Here is a 6,100-nt window from a genome sequence, read left to right on the forward strand (position 1 = left end):
CTCCAGGAGCTCAGTCGTCCAGGCACATGGTCCCAAGGCAAGAACCTCAAGGACAAGTACAGAACCCTTGGTGAGCATCTTTGAGGGATTATAGAGAGTGAAGAAAAATGCTGGACTACTGACAGCCCATGTCTTGATTTTTAAAATGAAACAAAACTTTAAATCCCAGTAACGACAGGCTAGAAGGTTTGAAAAAAATCCTTGGCAAATTCCTAGACAAAGAGAAAGCGACAATCCCTAGGAGCCAGCATGAGTTCACCGAGGATGAGCCATGTCCGACTGAATTCTTGTCCTCAAGGGACAGCAAGGACAGGAGGGACAAGGGGGTGCTTTTGACAAAGGGCGTGGTGTGGTGATTCCAGTCGGGCATTCGTCAAAGCCTCTGAAGCCCTGAATGAGCAGGCAGAGTATGGCCTGCCTGATGGCACAGACGCTGTGGAAGCCGTGAAGGGCCCCGATGTCAGCCCAGCAGGCATCTCCAACAATACCCCAAGGCTCAGCCCTTGACTTTATCCGCCTCAACCCTTTTTTCTGCAACTTGGATGAAGCAGAACAGAAGATGCGCTTATCAAATTTGCTGCTGACACAAAGCCAGAGGGATTGTTGATAGAAAGGAAGGCGGAATCGAGATTCAAAAATATCTTGACAGGTTGAAATAATAGGCTGAAAACATGTATAAGGAATAAATGTAAATTCCTGAATTTAGGTTTTTTTTAAATGGTTTCATAAACATCAGATATGAGAACACAGAGCTTAAAAGCAGAAAAGACAGCTAGGTAGGAGCCAGCGTGGCACAGTTAGTGGTTAAATCAGGGGAAGAGAGAAAAGTAGCATTTATTAGTGTACCAAGAGCTGTAGTGGATGCTTTATTTTTTTATTTTTATTTTTTTTTCTGCCTACAGCACCAGGTCTTCCTAGTGTATTGGATGCTTAAAATCAGGGGTCTGGTACCACAGACAGGTACCAGTCCATGGCCGGTTAGGAATAAGGCCACAGAGCAGGAGGTGAGCGGCGGGCCAGCAAGTGAAGCTTCATCTGTATCTGCAGCCATTCCGTAGCGCTAGCATCACCGCCTCAGCTCCACCTCAGATCATCAGGCATTGGATTCTCACAGGAGCACCGGTCCCTGGTGCCAAAAAGGTTGGGAACCTCTGCTTTAAATAATCGCATGCCATTTCTATGGGGCAGGCACTATCACTGAGCATATTTTACAAATTAGGAAACTTGAGATCATAATGTTATTATGTGAATAAATGATTCACATCAAGCTATTAAGTGATTCAAGTTAAACTACTGACGTTAAGCTAAAAGGGTTGGAGACAGAATTTGAATTCAGGTCTTCCTGTCTCCAGGGCTAATGCTCCATCCTTCTCCAGCCCCAGGGGGTAAAGCTTGATTAATCTAAGCTAATCACAGTGACTCCTTTCTTCTCACCGGTAATGATTTTGAAAATGGCACATCATCCAGCTGTGGTCAACAGGATGTGGGGGCGAGTATGCTGGGGAGTTTTTGGTAAAGTTTTCCATTTTGTTTAAAAGAAGCACTAGAAACAGGTGTCCCGGTCCTTCTTCTGACTCTAAGACTCGTTAGTATGTAAGGTCTGGAACTGTAGCAGCCATCTGGGCACCTCGAGGGATCTGGTGTTAGAAAACTAGCCAAATGCGAAGGATATAGAGTGGAGAAATGGAAATGCCCCAAGTCATTGATGACTATATTGAGGCACCGAACTAACCCAAGTCCCACCATCCTATCACTTCTCCTTGGGAAATAATCCATTGTCTTACTTGTTTAGGTTTTGGAGTATCACACTTACAAACCAGGATGATGCAGAGCCTAGCACCCATGCCTCACTCCATCCCTTACCCATCAGCCACCACCGAGTGCTGGCGACTTGGGGAATTTGCCTGGAGAAAAGATTTGGGTGGAAAGTAACACGATAATGTTCTAGAAATATTTGAAAGCTTACGATTTAGAAAAGCAACTCATTTTTTTTTCTGAGATCCTTCAGGATTCAGAGCTGCAACCAGGGAAGGAAGGTTACTAGGAAGCAGATATTGGTTTGATGGAAGCAAAGTTGTCCCCCATGGGATATGTATCAGGCAAAAGAGAGAGTGGGCCATTGCCGAAGGTGCCCAAACAGCATTGAAGTAGCCACTGGACAGAGAGATCAGAGATGGAGGGTCAGACCAGCTGACCGGGGTTCCTTCTAAATCCAGCATTCTGAGATCCTATGTTATACACGTGGGGAAGTGCTAGAGCCTTCCAAGAAAATAGACAAGTAGAAGACCAAGTGTCTGCTGCCTTCTCATTCTCCAGCCGGAGTGAGACTCTGACACAGAGAGAAGCTCTAGGAACAATCCTGGGCAGGGAATGGTAAGTGCCCAGTGGGAAAAAAGAGCCAGTGTTCCGTGGGAAGTAAGAGGAAAGTCCTTCCAGGAGGGACAGTCGGAGAGGGTGGCTTGGAGGAAGGAGATCTCAGGATCTGGCTGCTCCTGAGGCCTAGCCTGGTTCCCCACCACGCACACGCACGCACACACACACACACATACACACACTCACTCACTCACTCACACTCACTCACACTCACACACACTCACTCACTCACTCACTCAGTTGGACCCACTGGTTCTTTTAGTCCTGCAGCCTCAGACCTATCTCTATTCCCAGGACCAAGCCTAACTGGAGGCAGGAGGGATTTAAGCAACTCCAATTCTAGATTCTAGGCCTCAGCAACATCACCTGCACTGCGGATATACAGCTGACCTTTTACCCCAGTTTGCCGGCAGGGCTTTTGGTTATTTTAAAGACATCTCCTTCCTCCCTTGGTGACCCAGCTCTGCAGCATGGTCTCTGTGTCATTTGATGGGGTTCTGCTACCTCCTGATGGACATCTGTTTGACTCCTTGCCTTGCTTCACGAACCCTTTTCTTTTGATAATAAACTTCACCCCTATGTCAAGGATGACCATGTGACCCAGGCCTGGCCAATCAGGTACTCAAGCTCCTTGCCATAAAGATTGGCTCTGGGATGGGCACAAGTAGCCCCAATCTGACCAATCTGTACTGTTCTTACAGAGTTTATTGGGAGAGACCTCTGGCCCCTGGATTATGAAACAGGAAAGCTGAAATCTAGGCCTGGTGGTGGCCATCTTCCCTGCCACCTGGAGCAAACTTGCCTGTAAACAAAGAGAAAGAAACAGGGTGGATTCTAGAATAGAGGTGAGGAAGAGATGGGCAGAGGGAACAGAGTCGTGGCCTCCTCTACCCTGGTCTCTGGACTTGCCCAGTTTCCTGCATTTCTTCAGAGCTGGGAACTGCCCTCACTTTCCCCTGATAAGCCCCCCTGTTTTCCTAATCTTGTTGATGGGGTTTCTGTTACTTAGAACTCAAAGGGTCCTGACTGATACCTGCCTTTCCCATCACCACATGGCTGCCCTGGCCCCAGAACCTCCTATCAGCAGCAGCATGTGAATGAAGTCCTGGGATCTGTCCTGACCTATGTATGGGCACAGGGTTGAGGTGCAGGTCCAGCCCTGCCCTCTGCTCCATCTTGCTGAAAGGTCACCAAGCAGGGCTGGGCTCAGGCCTGAGAGGTAGACTATGTGGGGCGAGTGGACTAATGAAATTAGTCCTCCACTCACTTATTCATTCGTTCAGCAGTAGATATTGAGCATCAACTGTGTTCAAGGCACTAGGGCCAAAGACTTCACACAGGTGTCCACACACTTTTTCTGTAAAGAGCCAAATAGTAAATATTGTCAGCTTTGTGAGTCTCTGTTGCAACTGCTCAGCTCTGCCTTGTAGAAGGAAAGCAGCCACAGGTGACACGTATGTAAACCAATGGACATGGCTGTGTTCTAACAAAAAATATTTACAAAAGCAGGTGGTGAGCCAGACCTGGCCAGCTGTCCATAGTTTATTAACACCGGTCTTAGAACACACAGTTGGAGAAGGTGATGAGAGATAAAGCTTTGAGTACCAGCCAGAGATTGAGTTGGGGTGACAGAGGGATTTGTTCAGTATCAGCCTCCTTGCCAGGTACTCACAATTCCTTAATTTATTCAGTAAATATTGTCTGAATGTCTCCCATGCCCAGACACTGTTCTAGGCCCAGGAAAAACAGCAGTGAGCAAGGCAGGCAAGGCATTTGCCTTCATGGAGCTTCTGCTCTACCAAGTTTACAAGGTTCTTCATGGTCAGGCCCTCGCTTACCTTCCCAGCATTATCTCCTCCCGCTCCCTGTCTATTAAATCATTCAAAATCCCAAGCATTCCTTCCCACTTCCATAACTTTGCTGCTGCCTCTTCCTGGAATGTCCTCAGTGCCGCTCACACACCCATGGAAGTCGTTGGGACCCGGCTGAGCTGCTCCTCCTGATGAAGACTTTGCCCTCCTCGCCTAGGTCTCTCCTACCTTCTCCTAGGCACCTGCTACCTTAGCTCAAGCTCTTCTCACGTGGCATTGGAATTCGTCGCTCAGAAGCTCCTCCCCTCCAGACAACTGGCCCCAGCACCTGGCAGAGGCCTGGCGCACAGAAGGGCTCAATGAATGTTTGTTGAATGAATGAATGAATGAAAATAGCTTTGGGAAAAAAGAGGAGAGTTGTGCCAGAAGAGGGACAGGAGACACCAAAACTGAGAGGAAGGCCGTCTACTACCTTAGGGATCTAAACACTTGAAAGATACAAGCCATCTTATTTGCAGGCTTAAAACTCCTGTCCAAAATTATTTGTCGAGTGTGAACAATAATACAGTCTCCCTCTCTGAAACACCATGGTGAGGGCTCCTTTGTCTGATTAAGGGCTGTCGGGAGTGATTGATGGGCTCCCGACAGACAGCTGAAACCTCTCTCCTCCTGAAGGCGGCGAGTGATAGCCGAGCGGAAACTGACCCCAGCTGACACGCACATCTTAAAATATCTGTTTTCCTGCAGCCTAGATAAAATAGCTGTCGCACTAAGAGTAAGGGCTCCACTCGGGGGGATGCTGGCTTCTCCAAGGACCGGTGATGGAGGAGCCTGTGATGTCAGGGTTCAGCCGAAGTCCAAATCTGAAGGACCCTAAGAAACTGGCACTGGATGAATCGTATTCAGGGAGCAGCTCAGTGTTCAGTCTCTGAAAACTGGGCCAGGATGACTGAGATGTGTCATCGACAATATCAAGAAGCATTCATTCAGCATATGTTAGCACGTGGAGCTAAGCTTGGTTCAGATCAAAGAAAACAATCTTGACACAGCCCTTTCCCAACACACACCCAGAGGATGATAATGGCCCCAGTCAGTGCTATGGGCCCTTTTGGTTTACAAAGAGCTATTAGCGACATAGCAAAGTAGGTAGAGCAGGTATGAAAATTATTTCCACTTTAGAGGTGAAGAAACCAAGGCTCAGAGAGGTTAAGTGTCTTGCCCAAGGTCACACAGCTAGTAAGGGTTAGAGCAGGGATCCATTTCAGAGCAGGAAACAGATAGCATACTCAAAGAGGTAATGAAAGAGGGTTCAATGAAAGGAGTCTTTAAAGAGCTAGGGGTGGGGCTAAGGGACTGACAATGTACTAGGAAGCAGCCCAGAGTATTATGGGTTGAACTGGGTCCTCAAAGATAATATGTTGAAGCCCTAACCCCCCGTACCTCAGATTGTGACCTTATTTGCAGATAGGATCATTACGAATGTAATTAGCAAAGATGAAGTTATATTGGAGAAAGGTGAACCCAGTTATGACTGGTGTATACGTAAGAAGAAAAGAGACACAGAGGTGGCAGAGACCGACGTGCTCCACTGCGAGCCAAGGAACGTCATGGATGGCCGACACCCCACCAGAAGCTGGAGGAGGGAAGGACGAATTCTCTCCAGGTTTCGGAGGGAGCTCTGCCCTGCCGTCACTTTGATTTCAGACTTTTAGCCTCCAGATCTGTGAGAGAATAAATTTCATTTCTTTTAAGCCATCTGATTTGTGGTATTTTGTTACAGCAGCCCTAGGAAACTAATACACTGAAGTCACAACAGTGGACACCGCTAGGCCACTAGGGATCAATGTTATTAGAGTCCAAGGAGCGTGGAATCCACAGAACAGAGGCTGCCAGACAGAAGCAGTGACACGGCAACT

The sequence above is a fragment of the Pteropus alecto genome, unplaced genomic scaffold (genome assembly GCF_000325575.1).
Source record: "Pteropus alecto unplaced genomic scaffold, ASM32557v1 scaffold98, whole genome shotgun sequence".
NCBI classification, from domain to species: Eukaryota; Metazoa; Chordata; class Mammalia; order Chiroptera; family Pteropodidae; genus Pteropus; species Pteropus alecto.